We start from the raw sequence: 20,454 nt of genomic DNA, 5'->3' as shown, positions 1-20,454 counted from the left end.
TTCCCGGAAGCGGTACTTCCGGCTTGGTCATACGTTCCTACAGACACAATGGCCGTGTCTGCGAAGGGAAGCCGGGCCTGTAGTGGTCGCTACTCTACACTAGTGCCCCCTCTGGTCGGTCGGGGCGCCTTCATCAGGGGGAAGGGAAGTGGGGAGAATAGCATGATCCTCCCACGCGCTACGTCCTGCTGGTGAAGCTTATCGCTGTTAGGTGAAAAGAAGCAGCTGGCGACTGCACATGTATTGGAGAAAGTATGTGCTACAACAGATCGACAGAGGGCATGGAGCAACAACCAGGACAGCAGCGGGAATTGGCCAAGTACAATTGGGTAGAAAAATCTGAAGACAAAGATTTAAAAAAGGAAAATAAATGTCAATTCTGTCTCTTCTTCAAGTCCAAAAATAAATGAGTGACATGTGTGACATTGACATGAGTGACAGTCATGGTAGCTACAGTACGTCCAAACCGTATATCATATGGTCTAAGGTTTGGACCTTTAAACCTGGAAAATATCCAATTCATTTTCCATACATTCCCAGACTTTCCAGGAACCCTGTGTCCGATTCCAACAGACTACTAATCCCTTTTAGTGGGATTAACATTCTGCTGTAGCTCGGGTTGGAATGGCAGCACGCATGGAAATGTGTTTATGGTTTGTTTCTTCTGTGTGATGTTCTGAGCGAGGCGAGGTTTTCTTATCTTATCTGCCGTCGACTCCTCCCCCACCTTCCTGTTTCTGGGTTTATCACCAGATTATTGTTTGATCACTTTGTTTATCAGCGAGGCAGCTCCTATATGCAGCTCTATTGTTGGTACTCAAACAGGCGTCCACTTCAAATGCATTTAATACTCTGGGCTGATGGGTTTAGGCATTCCTCTGTATACATAAGCACATTTGCAGAGCAAGTTGACGAAAGCAGAGTGTTCTAATGAAAGATCAACTTCTCATTCAGTCTTTGTCATATATTCCAATGGCCATCGTCTATTGGTCTGACGACGATGAGGCTATTTCAGGGTATTTCAGGGTTTCCCAGCCAGCGGACATCGAGGCTAAGACTTCCTCTTCGGTGGGCTGGTCATGTAGTGTTTACCTGAGATGCAAGGTTCCAAGATTGTTGCAATGGAGTCTTCTGGTAAGGCTATGAGGTTGAGCATCAGATATACAGTATGAATGGAGCAACAGGAACTGCCCGCAGCAGTCCCTGTGGGGCAAGAGAAGGGGGATTTCCCCATTGGGCATCAGCACCAGTAGAGCTGGCTCTGACAAGGCGGAGTCTACGCCTAACGCCAGCTTGGTGATTTCAAGGAAATCAAGAAGAATTCAGACAATTATGAAAATCGATCGCCGTTATGTTGACATTTTTTGGAGCTGGAGCAGCCAAAGAGAGTCAAAGCCAAGGTGGAGGGGGCACAACCTCTTGTGGAAAAGTTTAATTACTTTATATTTTTTAACAGAAGTTGTGTTGTGGACTTGGTCCATTGACTTGCATGAATTGGGCGGTCTTTTGCCATGCACTTCATTCACCAGTGGGATTGGCCACTTGAAAAGAACGCCGCCTACATAAACTCATTAAAAGAAACTCCGCCTACATAAACTCATTAACAGAAACTCCGCCTACATAAACTCATTAACAGAAACTCCGCCTACATAAACTCATTAACAGAAACTCCGCCTATACATAAACTCATTAACAGAAACTCCGCCTACATAAACTCATTAACAGAAACTCTGCCTACATAAACTCATTAACAGAAACTCTGCCTATACATAAACTCATTAACAGAAACTCCGCCTACATAAACTGATTAAAAGAAACTCCCCGTACATAAACTCATTAACAGAAACTCCGCCTATACATAAACTCATTAACATAAACTCTGCCTACATAAACTCATTAAAAGAAACTCCGCCTACATAAACTCATTAAAAGAAACTCCGCCTACATAAACTCATTAACAGAAACTCTGCCTATACATAAACTCATGAACAGAAACTCCGCCTACATAAACTCATTAACAGAAACTCTGCCTATACATAAACTCATTAACAGAAACTCCGCCTACATAAACTCATTAACAGAAACCCTGCCTATACATAAACTCATTAACAAAAACTCCGCCTACATAAACTCATTAACAGAAACTCCGCCTACATAAACTCATTAAAAGAAACTCCCCCTACATAAACCCATTAACAGAAACTCTGCCTATACATAAACTCATTAACAGAAACTCCGCCTACATAAACTCATTAAAAGAAACTCCGCCTACATAAACTCATTAACACATTCACTGCCAGCCGTTTTTTTTTTTACTGTAGGTAGGTTCTGCCAGAGGGTTTTTTTGAGGATTCTGGCTCATCTTTCAAGACCCGAGGATTCTTTTCTGCTAAGATTTTGTGAACACACAATATCTCAAAAGAACTAATAGAATGTGTGCTTTCTCTGTCTAAAAGAGTTAGTTTGTAGAGTTAGTAGTTATGTAAGCATTAGCAGTTGAATACAGCATGGTTTCAGCGTCAGAAAAATTATGCAGAGATAAACGGCTTTTTGTGAAATTCGATAGAACAGTCACTTTAACCATTCATTTTTGGCATCAGTAAGACGTCAGACATCTAAACAATAGTTTTGAACAGTAATTTCCTCCATAACAGCAGGAAACCCCCCTCTGCTTCCAACTCCTCCCTCCGTGTGTGTCTTCTTGGCTGCAGCGGCCGTGTCACAAGCTCGTTGCTGTTGCTGTAACCTCGCGTCACCAGTCTCATTGCTTTGCTGCTGCTGTGCCTGTCTGCGCGGCCGCTCTTTGAGGAAGTCTGGATGGACTCGCTCACTTCTTGGAGTTTTGGTTGAGAGCTTTGATGAAGCTTTTGCGATTCTGGTCATATTTTTGCTGCGTGTTTCAAAGTGTGTTCCACCCGTAATCTATTATGCAAATTTGCAATCCCGCACCGCCAGCAATCAGCGCGAAAACGAAAGCGTTTTCGCCAATCCATTTTCATGAGAATGGCTTCAGTCACACTGCTTTTTGCTTGCCTTCCTCTAGTCAGGAAAGCACTGTCGCCACTTAGTGGGTCGGTGGAATGGGTTGTACACGTTGTACACGTCCAATACTTATATAAGAGATGTAAAAGGGTTAGATGCACATCCCACCGTCAAAAAAACAAAATCGAAAAAAAAAATTGACGTAAAAACACGTCATTGGCAGTGAACGGTTGGATTTTGTTTGACGTAAAAACACGTCATTGGCAGTGAACGTGTTAAAAGAAACTCCACCTACATAAACTCATTAACAGAAACTCTGCCTATACATAAACTCATTAACAGAAACTCCGCCTACATAAACTCATTAACAGAAACTCTGCCTATACATAAACTCATTAACAGAAACTCCGCCTACATAAACTCATTAAAAGAAACTCCCCCTACATAAACTCATTAACAGAAACTCCGCCTACATAAACTCATTAAAAGAAACTCCACCTACATAAACTCATTAACAGAAACTCCGCCTACATAAACTCGTTAACAGAAACTCCGCCTATACATAAACTCATTAACAGAAACTCCGCCTACATAAACTCATTAAAAGAAACTCCCCCCTACATAAACTCATTAACAGAAACTCCGCCTATACATAAACTCATTAACAGAAACTCCGCCTACATAAACTCATTAACAGAAACTCCGCCTATACATAAACTCATTAACATAAACTCCGCCTACATAAACTCATTAAAAGAAACTCTGCCTACATAAACTCATGAACAGAAACTCAAAGGAAAAAGACGTCACAGTCCAGCCCACGCTGTTTGATTGACAGGCGATCTCTGGGAAGCGCAGGGCAGAAACGGCACAACAATGAGCGCTTTATAGAGCCAAAGATGTCAACACAAGAGAAACAAGCATGTTGGATTCAGATTATTATTACTGGCATATTACTGGCAGCCCGTTTCCGCCACTTCGTAAAACATCTGCCTTTTTTCCCATTCAGTATGACTGAATAGAACAATGTGTATTGTGTTCCCTGGTTCCAGTCTCCACCTCATTGTGTCTCATATCAGATCAGCAGCAGGTCCAAGAAATTGTGCAGAGTCATCCTAAGTCGCGGTATTTAGCACAGGTACAGACATGGGCTGTGTTCAAATGGTCAAAAAACAAAAGCAAAAAAAATCCTCACTCCTTTTCCTAACCACTTTTCCTTGACCTGGATGGAAAACGTCATGAGGTCAAGGAAAGATGTGAAGGAGAATTCATAAGGGCTTAGGAAAAGACAAGCATGGTGCTAAGTCTTAGCACCACGCTCTTAACAGCTAAGAGAATCGACTGCACTTATTGTGCATTCCTCTTGTATTGGGAACTAGGAATATCCCAGTTGAGTGATATCGCACCCGAGTTGACCACATTCTATTAAAACAGTCAGGAAACCAGCCAGGGTTAGCTCTAGCCTGGCTAGCCATTGTTAGCAATAAAAATCGAGGAGTGAGCTTAGTGGGACCCAACGGAACGCAGGGAGCTGAATTCCGTGCAATTCGGCATAGCGCCACCTACTGGCAACAGAAAAAGCGGTTTATGTCAATAGCCATTCATCTGATCGACTTCAAACTTGGGGAGTGCGCTGCTGGGAACAAGACATAGAGTAGTGCCGAATTTTGTGCAATTCGGCACAGCGCCACCTACTGGCAACACAAAACGCTGTTTATCTTGAGAAACATTCGTCAGATTGACTTCAAACTTGGGGAGTGCGCTGCTTGGACCCCGATGGAGTGTGGTGCTGAATTTCATGCAATTTGGACTTATGCCACCACTTATGCCACCTACTGGCAACACAAAAAGCGGTTTATCCATTCATCCAATCGACTTCAAACTTGGTGGGTGCGTTGCTGGGAACCCGAGAAATTACAGTGGTAAACTTTGTGCAATTCAACCAATAATATCACAGCCTTCACATATCTCCAGGACTGTCCATCTGATCGACTTCTTGTCCGCGTATCTTGAGAAATGAATTGCTTGTTTTGTTGTTTTCTACTGTTTTTATCCGGCAATCAACAACTTTGCCCAGGGACTACAGTTGAAAATTAGCTACCCAGCTAAAACTGGCACATTTGCAGCAATGTTGATTGATGTGCATTGTCCCTGTACAACTAAACTAATAAACTAAACTAAACTAAACCGTTTGTCGGATTGACTTCAAACTTGGGGAGTGCGCTTAGGGGGACCTGACTGAGTGCAGTGTGTGTGTGTGTGTGTGTGGGGGGGGGGGGGGTGCTCATGGGGTGGTGAATGGGGGGAACGGGCACTGCACTAGTAGTAATAATAATAATAACGTGACGCCATTGCTAGCTGAAGTTATTCATGTATCTCCAATAACAGCATTCAGTTATCTGCTTAATCAATATCTGCTCCAATGTCTTGCTGTTTTCCACATCCTGTTTTTTCTTTCGTTTTGACTTCCAGATACAGTAACTTCTTCATTTCCTTCATCCAGAATACGTGAATGATGCAAGTTTGACATGAATGATTCTCGTACATTCTCTTGAATTTAAAGTGAAAGTGAATGACCGTGAATCATTCTTGTCAAACTTATATTATCCATGTACATTCTCTTGAATGATTCACTTTCAATTTGAGAGATATGTGAATCCTGTGAGTTTGACGGGAATGACATGATGCCCCTTTAGGGAGGATTCCTTCGTCATTCCAAATCGGCTGTTGGGGGGGCCGCAAACGGCCTGGGGCCCCAAGCAGTTGCCTGCCTTGCCTGTTCACAAGCTGCGCCTCTGCTCAGTTAGGAACCTTCCTAAACAAAAAAGACTATTTGAATTTAGCCCAGGTATTTGGCTCAGTCTGAAGGAAGAGCAGCACCTGAGCGGGAACAGAAAGATGAAAACAGCAGAGTCGAGCCCCCAGCTGAACAAACACAACTTCACAGTGTCGTGTTATTTACACCGACTCCACCTTCAGTCAGACTGACCGTACCTCTGTGGCGCCGGGAGTCCTTGGTTTTAATAACGTACCATCACATTGCTGCACGGATTTAAGCATTATGAATTCCATACCGACCCCGTCTGTATCTAAATGATTTTCTCCTTAGATATTTCCTTCTGGCGATGGCTGTACTTTCAAGGAAATAACTAAAACTAAGCCTCTTTATATGACAACTGTGCAAAATTCCCTCCACATTTCAAACTTTGTTATTGTTTTTTTTTCTATCAATAAATCCCCAAAACCTTTCAGGAATGCACAAAAACAGCAATGATTACTGATTGACTGCCAGGCGTTTTTGAGTTCATCCAATGGGGGTTTGGAAAGGTTTTATAACACCAAAGGGTACAGTAGGAGGATTTTCTCAGCCCACAGAGGAACATGTCATCCTTCAACTGGAGTTCAAACATGGAAACCATCAAATTACAGCTACAAAGTTTCAACAAACAAAGTGACGCACATGCAACCTGTTACAACTGTTAAAGGAATAGTTCACCCAAAAATGAAAATTCTGTCATCTACAGTACTCATGCCGAATGAAGCAACCTTCTCCAAAACAACTGAAGTCAATGGGGAACAAAACAAGAACAGCCAAACAATCACACTGTGAATAGAAAGAGCTGGACACCATTATTTGGAGCAAATCACTCAGCTGTCGTTCAGATTGTCACTAAATGATGGTGTAAATACAGTAGAGGTCTTTTTGGAACTCTGAAGAACTGGTCCTCACTGACTTCAGTTGCTTTGGAGAAGACGGCTACCAAGTTGTGCTGACAACCTCCCTGTGTGTTATATGGACAAACTTCACCTGTGTTTCAACTGACATGAGGGGGAGGAGATGATGACACAAATTTCTTGAACTGTTCCTTTAATGTAATGACCCCCGAGAAATGTGTGTGTGTGTGTGTGTGTGTGTGTGTGTGTGTGTGTAGGGGGGGGGGGCGTCCACACACATCCAAATACACAGGAGACAGAAACTGCAGGATATAGGAAGCAGGAAATGTGAATAGGAAATATGTCAAGCAACAAAATGGGGAGGATTGTATAGGTAGATCCTAATCCTACCCCCCCACCCCCAAAAGAGGAGAAAAAAAGAAGAGGAAAACCCACAACAACAACAACAACAACAACAACAAGAGACATGAGTTACGTCATGATGGTATTTCCTGAGATTGTGGTACGATGGCAGACAGACTTGAGTGACACCTCTGAACTGAACGCTGTGTTCAGGGGCAGATGTCTTATCAGCGTTTGTCCTAACTCTCTGGAATGTAAACCTCTTTCAAAACATGGTGACTAATCCTTTGACACGAGTCCCAATCTTATCAACAGGAAGCAATAATAATATGCCCTTAGGTGATGTGTAGTAGTGCGGTATCAACCAGGTGATTAGAATTGTATGACATGGTGGGGACCTAGGTTTGTTTAGGTGTGTCCAGTAAGTTAGTAACTGTGTTGTCACGTGGAGGCGCGGTGAAGGCCCAAATGCAGGCCAGGTGGTGATGGGGCTAGTCCCTACGCCCTACAAGCGGTGAAGTCACTTCCCTCCGTAGTGAACACTGTGAAGGGCGACAGGGAGCAGGGTTTCCAAGTAACGATGTTTGTTCTGCCACACCATTTTTGCAGGGCCGTCGTCAACAAGACGCTCATCAGCGTTGTCAGTAGGATCAACTCCTCTCACAGGCCATTTATCGGTTTGGCAGTAAATTGTGAAACCTACCGCATAATTTCCCTTAAAGTAAATTATTCTAATGATACTTTATGGTAAATGGTATGGTACGTGAACTGGTCACTGCCAGTTGCTGCCATTGTTGTCACCATATAGGCTTGTGATGTCGCAAAGAATTGTGGGAGCAAAGTGACCATCGCCTATTCAATTTGAAAACGGCCGTTACATAGCCTGGTTCTTTGAAGGGGCGAGTTTGACACATTTTGGATTGGAATGCCCTTCAATATGGTGGCAGTGGCCGTGGCCCTCATCACTGTGAAGACCCTGTTGAATGTAAGCTACCGATTGCAGGTGACAGGAAAACAAAGACGAGAGCTCTTCACATGACACGTGTCACAGAGGCCATGATCTGAAAGGACTGGGGAACAAGACTAATATACACACGGGGAGTGTTCACAAATGAGACACAGCCATGGGCGTAGGTTTAGGGTGGGACGGGTGGGACACTTTTCTGAGGAGCTAAAGTTGTCCCCACCACTTTTTGGGGGGCCCCGAAAATCCGCGATTGATATTACTGTCTTTCGGAGGCTGTGGCGGGCTCATTTTTAAAGCTAGCATGATGGTTCTTCTACCAGGTGAAACTAGACGAACAAAGAATCGATTAGTACCAACCATGCCAACCTACCATGTCGGCAAGGGGCGTTATAATGCTCCACAGTTAGGCTATATTTTGGCAAGGGAAAAATTGGCATGGCCATTTTCAAAGAGGTCCCTTGACCTCTCACCTCAAGATATCTGAATGAGAATGGGTTCTATGGTTAGGGCTACACACCTTGAGTTGCATGCACTTTCTGTCAGAAAGGTTCCTTTCTCTTTGAAAATGTTTAAAGGAACACTCTGCCCATTTTCAACCAGCTTTGTATCATTAGAACATCAGTAGTATATCAGAAAACTGTAAACTGTTTTGAAGTCTGTCATTTAATTTGACAGTTATTGAGTGACCAGTGACATCACTGGTCCACACTAACTCAAATTAATAACTCATTAACTCAAATCAACTCTCAATAACTGTCAAACTATTCATCATTCATCTAGTTTGACAGTTATTGAGAGTTGATTTGAGTTAATGAGTTATTAATTTGAGTTAGTGTGGACCAGTGATGTCACTGGTCCACACTTTAACACTCAATATCTGTCAAATTAAATGACAGACTTGAAAACAGTTTACAGTTTTCTGATATACTACTGATGTTCTAATGATACAAAGCTGGTTGAAAATGGGCAGAGTGTTCCTTTAAGCTGTTTTCTTTTCAATCAAGTCTAAATCTAATTATACTATAAGTCTTTAATAAAAGTTCTAATCACATTTTTATTATTTTGAGAATTTTAGATTTAGAATGTAAATTGTCTATAAATTACAATACATTTTAATCTAATGTAATTTCATGTAACATTTATTTTTGGCCCACTGCCCTCCATCCAGATACATTTTTTACCCTTCATACGAAAGAATTTGGGCACCTTTCTTTTAATAAAATAATAAAGAGGATATTAATGTGATGTGTGTAGTTCTTCATAAATGTAGCCTCTTCATTTTGCTCTCAAAGTGCAGCAGATTGATGCATTTTACTTTAAAATGTAAAAAAAAAATCTAATGTCCCCACCACTTTCCAAATCAAACCTACGCCCTTGGACACAGCTGCGGCTGACAGGAAACATGGCACATGTAGAACTAATAGAGTACTATGACTTTGTACTAAGTAGACAGGGAAACAAAACGCAAAGAAATACAAAACCTAGACAAATAACCATTGCGGAAGTCACAACCATGACACAGCGTTGGAGGCATGTGTTTGGTCTTTATTGTTACTATTTGACTCAAGGAAGTAACAATGAGGGGAGACATGCAGTATGCCAAAGTAAAAGTCAAAACAATTATTAACTAAAATTATGGGGTAAACAAATGACAACAAACCAAAAGAACAGAACAAAAGGTGTGCATAGGTTCCCCTCTGCATCATCGTTCTTATTGCAACCATACTGATAAAGATATTGACATGAAATTATTTAGAATGATTTTTATTAAAGGTTCAAGTACAGTATTTCACAAGCTCCCACCAAAAACCAACAACCATTGCAACATCTGTAGCTACTAGCATCCATGCTACACTGTAGAAGAACTGTAACCATTGAAACGTCTAGTCAAGTCAAGTCAAGTCAAGTTTATTTGTATAGCACATTTCATACACAGATGCAGTTCAAAGGGCTTCACATAAAATGGATGACATAAGAAAATAAAAAAAGAGGATAAAATAGACATTTCATAACAGCTTTGTCTTTATACTGTAGTTTGGACGCCAAGCATACCCTCTACTGGTACCTTGCGTCTTCTGTTGCCCGTACATGCCACAGCATTGGGTTTGCATGAAATCAGATAGAGGCAATTCAAAGTGCTTCACATAAGATGGTCGACACAAGAAAATAAGAAAATAAAAGAAGAGGATAAAATAGACATTTAAAAGCATCACAACAGAGTAGTTGCAAAAATAGTTAAAAACTTACATAGGAATAAAACAAATGTTCTATCTGTCAGCAGTTAAAAGTGACGGTAAACATAAAAGTCTTTAGTCTATTTTTAAAGGTAAGTAAAGTTGGGGCAGATCTGAGGTCTTCAGGCAGATTGTTCCAGCTAGCAGAAGCATAGTGGGTGAATGCGGCTTTCCCATGATTTGATTTGATCCAGGGATAATTAGTAAGCCGGACCCTGCTGACCTGAGAGGTCTAGACGGTTCATAGTGTGGGAGCAATTCAGCAATGTATTTTGAGCATAGGCCGTTAAGTGATTTGTAGACTAGTAACAGTATTTTAAAATCTATTCTATGACACACTGGCAACCAGTGTAAGGACTTAAGAACTGGAGTAATATGATCAACTTTCTTAGTCTTTGTTAGAACTCTAGCGGCAGCATTCTGAATGAGCTGGAGTTGTCTAAGTTCTTTTTTGGAGAGACCAGAGAAAAGACTATTACAGTAGTCTAACCTACTGTAGATGAAGGCGTGAATTAGTTTTTCTAGATCCTGTCTGGACATGTAGCCCCTAATTCTTGCTATATTTTTAAGATGATAGAAAGCTGATTTTCTGATTGACTTAATGTGGGAGTTGAAATTGAGATCGGAATCAATAATAACGCCAAGATTTTTAACTTGATCCTTTGGCTTCAGGGATAGAGACTCAAGGCATGCAGCGATTTTAAGCCTTTGTTCTTTGGGACCGAAGACAATCACCTCTGTTTTGTCTTTGTTTAGCTGGAGGAAATTCTGGCGCATCCAGTCATTTATTTGGTCAATGCACTGACAGAGTGAGTCTATGGGAGCATATTCACCTGAGGAAAGACTTATATAGAGTTGGGTGTCGTCTGCGTAGTTATGGTAAGCTATTTTGTTTTTGTGCATAATTAGGCCTAGAGGGAGCATATAAAGGTTGAATAGAATGGGCCCCATAATGGATCCTTGAGGCACCCCACATGTCATACTAGTTAGGTCAGATGTGAAATTGCCAATGGAAACGAAGTATTTCCTGTCTTGGAGATAGGATCTGAACCATTGGAGGTCTATAGCTAACATCCACTGTAGCAGAGTTGTAACCATTGAAAAGTCTATAGCTAGCTGCACTGTAGCAGAGCTAACCAAAACTCTCTGAATAATCACTGGTTAATTTAGGAATCAACACAAATGGACCGGACGTCTTGGCAGCGGAGTGGGTGATATGAGTAGATGTGAAATAGCAGGTTATTCACACGTGTAAAAAATCCTCCAACCCAGCAGGAAAGAGGCTATTGATAACAATGTGTCACGTTACTGTGGTATTTTTGGAAGTGTCGCAATCAAACTGAATGAGAACTTGATCGAAGAAACTTGTTAATTTCACAGCCGCAGGTGTTGTGAAGGGATGAACTTTCTGGGTCTCCGCTCACACCTCGACCTCTCACTCCTCTCTCACTCCTCTGCTCTGGTGTTGTCTCACCTCAACCTCTCACTCCTCTGCTCTGGTGTTGTCTCACCTCGACCTCTCACTCCTCTGCTCTGGTGAGGTCTCACCTCGACCTATCACTCCTCTGCTCTGGTGTTGTCTCACCTCGACTTCTCACTCCTCTGCTCTGGTGTTGTCTCACCTCGACCTCTCACTCCTCTGCTCTGGTGTTGTCTCACCTCGACTTCTCACTCCTCTGCTCTGGTGTTGTCTCACCTCGACCTCTCACTCCTCTGCTCTGGTGTTGTCTCACCTCGACCTCTCACTCCTCTGCTCTGGTCTTGTCTCACCTCGACCTCTCACTCCTCTGCTCTGGTGTTGTCTCACCTCGACCTCTCACTCCTCTGCTCTGGTGTTGTCTCACCTCGACCTCTCACTCCTCTGCTCTGGTGTTGTCTCACCTCGACCTCTCACTCCTCTGCTCTGGTGTTGTCTCACCTCGACCTCTCACTCCTCTGCTCTGGTGTTGTCTCACCTCGACCTCTCACTCCTCTGCTCTGGTGTTGTCTCACCTCGACCTCTCACTCCTCTGCTCTGGTGTTGTCTCACCTCGACCTCTCACTCCTCTGCTCTGGTGTTGTCTCACCTCGACCTCTCACTCCTCTGCTCTGGTGTTGTCTCACCTCGACCTCTCACTCCTCTGCTCTGGTGTTGTCTCACCTCGACCTCTCACTCCTCTGCTCTGGTGTTGTCTCACCTCGACCTCTCACTCCTCTGCTCTGGTGTTGTCTCACCTCGACCTCTCACTCCTCTCTCACTCCTCTGCTCTGGCGTTGTCTCACCTCGACCTCTCACTCCTCTGCTCTGGTGTTGCCTCACCTCGACCTCTCACTCCTCTCTCACTCCTCTGCTCTGGTGTTGTCTCACCTCAACCTCTCACTCCTCTGCTCTGGTGTTGTCTCACCTCGACCTCTCACTCCTCTGCTCTGGTGTTGTCTCACCTCGACCTCTCACTCCTCTCTCACTCCTCTGCTCTGGTGTTGTCTCACCTCGACCTCTCACTCCTCTGCTCTGGTGTTGTCTCACCTCGACCTCTCACTCCTCTCTCACTCCTCTGCTCTGGTGTTGTCTCACCTCAACCTCTCACTCCTCTGCTCTGGTGTTGTCTCACCTCGACCTCTCACTCCTCTGCTCTGGTGAGGTCTCACCTCGACCTCTCACTCCTCTGCTCTGGTGTTGTCTCACCTCGACTTCTCACTCCTCTGCTCTGGTGTTGTCTCACCTCGACCTCTCACTCCTCTGCTCTGGTGTTGTCTCACCTCGACTTCTCACTCCTCTGCTCTGGTGTTGTCTCACCTCGACCTCTCACTCCTCTGCTCTGGTGTTGTCTCACCTCGACCTCTCACTCCTCTGCTCTGGTCTTGTCTCACCTCGACCTCTCACTCCTCTGCTCTGGTGTTGTCTCACCTCGACCTCTCACTCCTCTGCTCTGGTGTTGTCTCACCTCGACCTCTCACTCCTCTGCTCTGGTGTTGTCTCACCTCGACCTCTCACTCCTCTGCTCTGGTGTTGTCTCACCTCGACCTCTCACTCCTCTGCTCTGGTGTTGTCTCACCTCGACCTCTCACTCCTCTGCTCTGGTGTTGTCTCACCTCGACCTCTCACTCCTCTGCTCTGGTGTTGTCTCACCTCGACCTCTCACTCCTCTCTCACTCCTCTGCTCTGGCGTTGTCTCACCTCGACCTCTCACTCCTCTCTCACTCCTCTGCTCTGGTGTTGTCTCACCTCAACCTCTCACTCCTCTGCTCTGGTGTTGTCTCACCTCGACCTCTCACTCCTCTGCTCTGGTCTTGTCTCACCTCAACCTCTCACTCCTCTGCTCTGGTCTTGTCTCACCTCGACCTCTCACTCCTCTGCTCTGGTCTTGTCTCACCTCGACCTCTCACTCCTCTGCTCTGGTGTTGTCTCACCTCGACCTCTCACTCCTCTGCTCTGGTGTTGTCTCACCTCGACCTCTCACTCCTCTGCTCTGGTGTTGTCTCACCTCGACCTCTCACTCCTCTGCTCTGGTGTTGTCTCACCTCGACCTCTCACTCCTCTGCTCTGGTGTTGTCTCACCTCGACCTCTCACTCCTCTGCTCTGGTGTTGTCTCACCTCGACCTCTCACTCCTCTGCTCTGGTGTTGTCTCACCTCGACCTCTCACTCCTCTGCTCTGGTGTTGTCTCACCTCGACCTCTCACTCCTCTGCTCTGGTGTTGTCTCACCTCGACCTCTCACTCCTCTGCTCTGGTGTTGTCTCACCTCGACCTCTCACTCCTCTGCTCTGGTGTTGTCTCACCTCGACCTCTCACTCCTCTGCTCTGGTGTTGTCTCACCTCGACCTCTCACTCCTCTGCTCTGGTGTTGTCTCACCTCGACCTCTCACTCCTCTGCTCTGGTGTTGTCTCACCCCGACCTCTCACTCCTCTCTCACTCCTCTGCTCTGGCGTTGTCTCACCTCGACCTCTCACTCCTCTCTCACTCCTCTGCTCTGGTGTTGTCTCACCTCGACCTCTCACTCCTCTGCTCTGGTGTTGTCTCACCTCGACCTCTCACTCCTCTGCTCTGGTGTTGTCTCACCTTGACCCAGGGGTGAAAGTGGTTTGAATTTCTTGCAGGAACTATAGGCTACTACCCCAACCTTCATCGTTTCATATTGTTCTCCTCCCACCCCCATCGCCTGTTCTTTCTTCTGAGGAGGGACCTGCTGCTTCTTGTTGAGTCTCCTCTTCCTCCCTCTGGCCCTCAACTGTTTTAATTAAATTAGAATAACATTTACAACTAAATTCATCAACAGTCAAACAGTCTCTGTCTTTGAATTGTCAGAACAGTGGGCAGATAAATTAATGACCAGATTATTAGTAAAATAAAATATCTCAAAATGTATCCTACAATGTGTAGGATACATACAAAATGTTGTACTGTATGCACACAGACTGTGTTCTGAGTAAGCCACTGTCTAGTTTGCTAGTATTAAGCTAACTTCATGTCCATTCTCTGGTCTAAATTAGCATCATCACCTGTATTTGCATCTGAGGGTGGGTTTTCATTTTGCAGAGGCTCTGCCTCTTCCCTCTGGCCCTCAATTTGCTCTCTTCTTCTAACTTTAGCCCATTATCTGCTTCTTTATCTCTCTCCTTCCTCTTAAACATTTGAGTTATTGTTCGTTGCATGTATCTGCTCCTTTTGTTCTGAAAACAATGGCAAACATGTTGGGCTCGTTTATTATCCATCCTTGCCCGCTGCCCGGTGCAAATTGCATTAATAAAGTAGGTGCATTTGGTCGCAAAATGTCCGGGAACAATAAATCAAACGCACCTTTATACCACAGTTAGTTCCGGCCGAGTAATTTGATTGGACAAGAGTTGCCTACCGCCATCCATTTCACGTTAACAGCGGTGGCACTTCACTGTGTGTGTAGGCTATCACTCCATTTCACAGCGCTTCGTGTGTATCACTCCATTTCACTGCGCCTCCTCCAGCCTGTTAGCTTAGGCTACTCGCCCCACAATTGCCACAAAGTAAACCCATGCCTTGCGGCACATCGCTGCCTGCCTGCCTCTCAGTGGTTGGAAATATTACCGTTTCTGCTTGCTTGCTTGCTTGGGAACTACACTCGTGCAATCCTGGTGGAACTGTTTTTGTTGGCGGAGCGGAGGCAAGCCGCAAGCGAGACTAGACTTGACACAGCCCAGTGCAGGCAAGAAATTCTGGCGCATCCAGTCATTTATTTGGTCAATGCACTGACAGAGTGAGTCTATGGGAGCATATTCACCTGAGGAAAGACTTATATAGAGTTGGGTGTCGTCTGCGTAGTTATGGTAAGCTATTTTGTTTTTTTGCATAATTAGGCCAAGAGGGAGCATATAAAGGTTGAATATAATGGGCCCCATAATGGATCCTTGAGGCACCCCACATGTCATACTAGTTAGGTCAGATGTGAAATTGCCAATGGAAACGAAGTACTTCCTGTCTTGGAGATAGGATCTGAACCATTGGAGGTCTATAGCTAACATCCACACTACACTGTAGCAGAGTTGTAACCATTGAAAAGTCTATAGCTAGCTGCACTGTAGCAGAGCTAACCAAAACTATCTGAATAATCACTGGTTCATTTAGGAATCAACACAAATGGACCGGACGTCTTGACAGCGGAGTGGGTGATATGAGTAGATGTGAAATAGCAGGTTATTCACACGTGTAAAAAATCCTCCAACCCAGCAGGAAAGAGGCTATTGATAACAATGTGTCACGTTACTGTGGTATTTTTGGAAGTGTCGCAATCAAACTGAATGAGAACTTGATCCAAGAAACTTGTTAATTTCACAGCCGCAGGTGTTGTGACAGGATGAACTTTCTGGGTCTCCGCTCACACCTCGACCTCTCACTCCTCTCTCACTCCTCTGCTCTGGTGTTGTCTCACCTCGACCTCTCACTCCTCTGCTCTGGTGTTGTCTCACCTCGACCTCTCACTCCTCTGCTCTGGTGTTGTCTCACCTCGACCTCTCACTCCTCTGCTCTGGTCTTGTCTCACCTCGACCTCTCACTCCTCTGCTCTGGTGTTGTCTCACCTCGACCTCTCACTCCTCTGCTCTGGTGTTGTCTCACCTCGACCTCTCACTCCTCTGCTCTGGTGTTGTCTCACCTCGACCTCTCACTCCTCTGCTCTGGTGGTGTCTCACCTCGACCTCTCACTCCTCTGCTCTGGTGTTGTCTCACCTCGACCTCTCACTCCTCTGCTCTGGTGTTGTCTCACCTCGACCTCTCACTCCTCTGCTCTGGTGTTGTCTCACCTCGACCTCTCACTCCTCTGCTCTGGTGGTGTCTCACCTCGACCTCTCACTCCTCTGCTCTGGTGTTGTCTCACCTCGACCTCTCACTCCTCTGCTCTGGTGTTGTCTCACCTCGACCTCTCACTCCTCTGCTCTGGTGTTGTCTCACCTCGACCTCTCACTCCTCTGCTCTGGTGTTGTCTCACCTCGACCTCTCACTCCTCTGCTCTGGTGTTGTCTCACCTCGACCTCTCACTCCTCTGCTCTGGTGTTGTCTCACCTCGACCTCTCACTCCTCTGCTCTGGTGTTGTCTCACCTCGACCTCTCAGTCCTCTGCTCTGGTGTTGTCTCACCTCGACCCAGGGGTGAAAGTGGTTTGAATTTCTTGCAGGAACTATAGGCTACTACCCCAACCTTCATCGTTTCATATTGTTCTCCTCCCACCCCCATCGCCTGTTCTTTCTTCTGAGGAGGGACCTGCTGCTTCTTGTTGAGTCTCCTCTTCCTCCCTCTGGCCCTCAACTGTTTTAATTAAATTAGAATAACATTTACAACTAAATTCATCAACAGTCAAACAGTCTCTGTCTTTGAATTGTCAGAACAGTGGGCAGATAAATTAATGACCAGATTATTAGTAAAATAAAATATCTCAAAATGTATCCTACAATGTGTAGGATACATACAAAATGTTGTACTGTATGCACACAGACTGTGTTCTGAGTAAGCCACTGTCTAGTTTGCTAGTATTAAGCTAACTTCATGTCCATTCTCTGGTCTAAATTAGCATCATCACCTGTATTTGCATCTGAGGGTGGGTTTTCATTTTGCAGAGGCTCTGCCTCTTCCCTCTGGCCCTCAATTTGCTCTCTTCTTCTAACTTTAGCCCATTATCTGCTTCTTTATCTCTCTCCTTCCTCTTAAACATTTGAGTTATTGTTCGTTGCATGTATCTGCTCCTTTTGTTCTGAAAACAATGGCAAACATGTTGGGCTTGTTTATTATCCATCCTTGCCCGCTGCCCGGTGCAAATTGCATTAATAAAGTAGGTGCATTTGGTCGCAAAATGTCCGGGAACAATAAATCAAACGCACCTTTATACCACAGTTAGTTCCGGCCAAGTAATTTGATTGGACAAGAGTTGCCTACCGCCATCCATTTCACGTTAACAGCGGTGGCACTTCACTGTGTGTGTAGGCTATCACTCCATTTCACAGCGCTTCGTGTGTATCACTCCATTTCACTGCGCCTCCTCCAGCCTGTTAGCTTAGGCTACTCGCCCCACAATTGCCACAAAGTAAACCCATGCCTTGCGGCACATCGCTGCCTGCCTGCCTCTCAGTGGTTGGAAATATTACCGTTTCTGCTTGCTTGCTTGCTTGGGAACTACACTCGTGCAATCCTGGTGGAACTGTTTTTGTTGGCGGAGCGGAGGCAAGCCGCAAGCGAAACTAGACTTGACACAGCCCAGTGCAGGCAGCAGCAACGCAGGCAGCAGCAGCGCATTCAGGAGCTGCGTGCTGGAAGCGCAAATCAGCATACACAGCACGGATTAAAAACCACTGACAGCCAGGTCTAATACACGGCACAATTTAGAAGCAATTTATGAGAGAGACTGTTGTTTATTAGTAATGTCATAACGTCAGCCATGCATTTCCTTGTTGGAAATTATGGATCGACTGCACTCTGCAACAATCGGATTTTGATTGACAGGCAGCTGCATGTCTTCCCCCAACGGCGTTCAGGCACCGAAAGTCTTACCGGAACTGCGCACCGGACGGTTCCGGCCCACTTTCACCAGTGCCTCGACCTCTCACTCCTCTGCTCTGGTGTTGTCTCACCTCGACCTCTCACTCCTCTGCTCTGGTGTTGTCTCACCTCGACCTCTCACTCCTCTGCTCTGGTGTTGTCTCACCTCGACCTCTCACTCCTCTGCTCTGGTGTTGTCTCACCTCGACCTCTCACTCCTCTGCTCTGGTGTTGTCTCAGCTCGACCTCTCACTCCTCTGCTCTGGTGTTGTCTCACCTCGACCTCTCACTCCTCTGCTCTGGTGTTGTCTCACCTCGACCTCTCACTCCTCTGCTCTGGTGTTGTCTCACCTCGACCTCTCACTCCTCTGCTCTGGTGTTGTCTCACCTCGACCTCTCACTCCTCTGCTCTGGTGTTGTCTCACCTCGACCTCTCACTCCTCTGCTCTGGTGTTGTCTCACCTCGACCTCTCACTCCTCTGCTCTGGTGTTGTCTCACCTCGACCTCTCACTCCTCTGCTCTGGTGTTGTCTCACCTCGACCTCTCACTTCTCTGCTCTGGTGTTGTCTCACCTCGACCTCTCACTCCTCTGCTCTGGTGTTGTCTCACCTCGACCTCTCACTCCTCTGCTCTGGTGTTGTCTCACCTCGACCTCTCACTCCTCTCTCACTCCTCTGCTCTGGTGTTGTCTCACCTCGACCTCTCACTCCTCTGCTCTGGTGTTGTCTCACCTCGACCTCTCACTCCTCTGCTCTGGTGTTGTCTCACCTCGACCTCTCACTCCTCTGCTCTGGTGTTGTCTCACCTCGACCTCTCACTCCTCTGCTCTGGTGTTGTCTCACCTCGACCTCTCACTCCTCTGCTCTGGTGTTGTCTCACCTCGACCTCTCACTCCTCTGCTCTGGTGTTGTCTCACCTCGACCTCTCACTCCTCTCTCACTCCTCTGCTCTGGTGTTGTCTCACCTCGACCTCTCACTCCTCTGCTCTGGTGTTGTCTCACCTCGACCTCTCACTCCTCTCTCACTCCTCTGCTCTGGTGTTGTCTCACCTCGACCTCTCACTCCTCTGCTCTGGTGTTGTCTCACCTCGACCTCTCACTCCTCTCTCACTCCTCTGCTCTGGTGTTGTCTCACCTCGACCTCTCGCTCCTCTGCTCTGGTGTTGTCTCACCTCGACCTCTCACTCCTCTGCTCTGGTGTTGTCTCACCTCGACCTCTCACTCCTCTGCTCTGGTCTTGTCTCACCTCGACCTCTCACTCCTCTGCTCTGGTGTTGTCTCACCTCGACCTCTCACTCCTCTGCTCTGGTCTTGTCTCACCTCGACCTCTCACTCCTCTGCTCTGGTGTTGTCTCACCTCGACCTCTCACTCCTCTGCTCTGGTGTTGTCTCACCTCAAGCTCTCACTCCTCTGCTCTGGTGTTGTCTCACCTCAACCTCTCACTCCTCTGCTCTGGTGTTGTCTCACCTCAACCTCTCACTCCTCTGCTCTGGTGTTGTCTCACCTCGACCTCTCACTCCTCTGCTCTGGTGTTGTCTCACCTCGACCTCTCACTCCTCTGCTCTGGTGTTGTCTCACCTCGACCTCTCACTCCTCTGCTCTGGTCTTGTCTCACCTCGACCTCTCACTCCTCTGCTCTGGTGTTGTCTCACCTCGACCTCTCACTCCTCTGCTCTGGTGTTTTCTCACCTCGACCTCTCACTCCTCTGCTCTGGTGTTGTCTCACCCCGGGCCGGCCGGAGCACCTCACAGCCTTTCTGTGTCTTGCTGTGTTTACAAACACTGACCTCCTCCGTCTGTAGTTTCATGTGTCACTGTGAAGCCTGCTGAACTCATGAACCAACTGCTCTGGGTTCACATCCACTGATCCTTTATGGATTTCAAACGTTACAATGACAAAGTTTAGGTTGGTCTAGTTTCGCTCAATACACGGCTTTGTTGGCCAGTAAATTATGCTAAGAGTGGCCAGTTCCTCTCCACTTAGGGTTAGGGCAGTGGCTCTCAACATGGGGTCTGGGGACCACCAGGTGTTCACATGATATAATAGGGTTTCTCCTACAATTGTACAGGCCTGGCGGGCCCTCCAGGCCAACGAGGCCTTATTTTACTAATAACATAAATGACTAATAAGAATGAATATTGACAATCACATAATCACAGTGTAATCCTAATGTTAATATTATCCAAATCTGGCTTTGAACAGCCAATATATATATATATATATATATATATATATATATATATATATATATATATATATATATATATATATA

Source organism: Poromitra crassiceps (assembly GCF_964638095.1).
Source record: "Poromitra crassiceps genome assembly, chromosome: 2".
In the NCBI taxonomy this organism is placed as follows: domain Eukaryota; kingdom Metazoa; phylum Chordata; class Actinopteri; order Beryciformes; family Melamphaidae; genus Poromitra; species Poromitra crassiceps.
The sequence above is the reverse complement of the archived record's forward strand: the minus strand, read 5'-3'. Positions refer to the sequence as shown.